At 48.8% G+C, this 1,304-nt stretch overlaps 1 pseudogene; it reads left to right on the plus strand.

The window, feature by feature from the left end:
- Window positions 1-840: 840 nt before the first annotated feature.
- LOC126471705 (5S ribosomal RNA) lies at window positions 841-959 on the plus strand (annotated as a pseudogene).
- The last annotated feature ends 345 nt before the right edge of the window (window positions 960-1,304 follow it).

Below are 1,304 nucleotides of genomic sequence, written 5' to 3' on the forward strand. Positions count from 1 at the left end.
GTGCTCAGAGCCAATTTCGAGCCATGGACTAGTCACGGGATTTCACCTAAGTAACAAAATCGATCAGGGAGATTTGAGCCTTTGTAATGCTGCCCATGTTGACTGCTGGTTATGTGGTTGTAAAGTCGAAACGCGAAGGAATGATCACAGCTAATCCAAGATCAGGCAAACCTCATGCTTTGACGGACTAGGACCGTCGAGTGTTGCGCAATCTGATTGTAAAAAATTGCTTGAAATCAGCAGAAGGAACCACTTGTGAGTTCCAAAGCGCTATCAACAGTCCACCTAGTACAAAGAACATGTGTATAGAGTTAAAAATGCGCCATGTCACGGATTGCGTGGCCCCTCCCGCCGGAGGAAGTGTGTGTGTTGTTCTTAGCATAAGTTAAAAATGGTTCAAATGGCTCTGAGCACTATGGGACTTAACTTCTGAGGTCATCAGTCCCCTAGAACCTAGAACTACTTAAACCTAACTAACCTAAGGACATCACACACATCCATGCCCGAGGCAGGATTCGAACCTGCGACCGTAGCGGTCGCGCGGTTCCAGACTGTAGCGTCTAGAACCGCTCGGCCACTCCGGCCGGCAGCATAAGTTAGTCCCAGTTAATTTCAATAGTGTGTAAGTCTAGGGACCGATGATCTCAGAAGTTTGGTCCCTTAGGAATTCACACACATTTGAACATTTTTTTTAGAATGGGATACAATGGTCGTGGAACTCCTCTTAGGCCACCCATTTGTGTAGTCAGTGCAAAGCGACACTTGAGGAGATTTAAAGAATGATGGTACTGGACTGAGGATGACTGGAAACGAGTGATGTGGAGTGACTAATCACTCTATACCAACGGTGTTGCCGCAGTGGTAACATTGGTTCCCGTCCGATCACCGAAGTTAAGCACTGCCGGGCTGGGCTAGCACTTTGATGGGTGACCGTCCTGGTCTGCTGAGCGCTGTTGGCAAGCGGGGTGCACTCAGACCTTGTGAGGCCAATTGAGGAGGTTCTTGATCGACAAGTAGCGACTCCGGTCACGAAAACTGACAACAGCCTGGAGAGCGGTGTGCTGACCACGTGGCCATCCATATGCGCACCCAGTGACGCCCATTGGCTGAGGATGACACCGTGATCGATCGGTAACGTTGGGCCTTCTGAGGCCTCTTCGGGCGCAGTTTATTCTAGTTTAGTTTTTAATCATTCTGTACCCTGTGCAATCCGATGGAAGGGTTTCGGTTTGGTGAATGCCAAGAGAACGTTATCAGTCAACATGTGTAGTGTCAGCAATGTAGTGCGGGGATCTTTTTCGAGA

Source organism: Schistocerca serialis, chromosome 3, assembly GCF_023864345.2.
Source record: "Schistocerca serialis cubense isolate TAMUIC-IGC-003099 chromosome 3, iqSchSeri2.2, whole genome shotgun sequence".
Classification (NCBI taxonomy): domain Eukaryota; kingdom Metazoa; phylum Arthropoda; class Insecta; order Orthoptera; family Acrididae; genus Schistocerca; species Schistocerca serialis.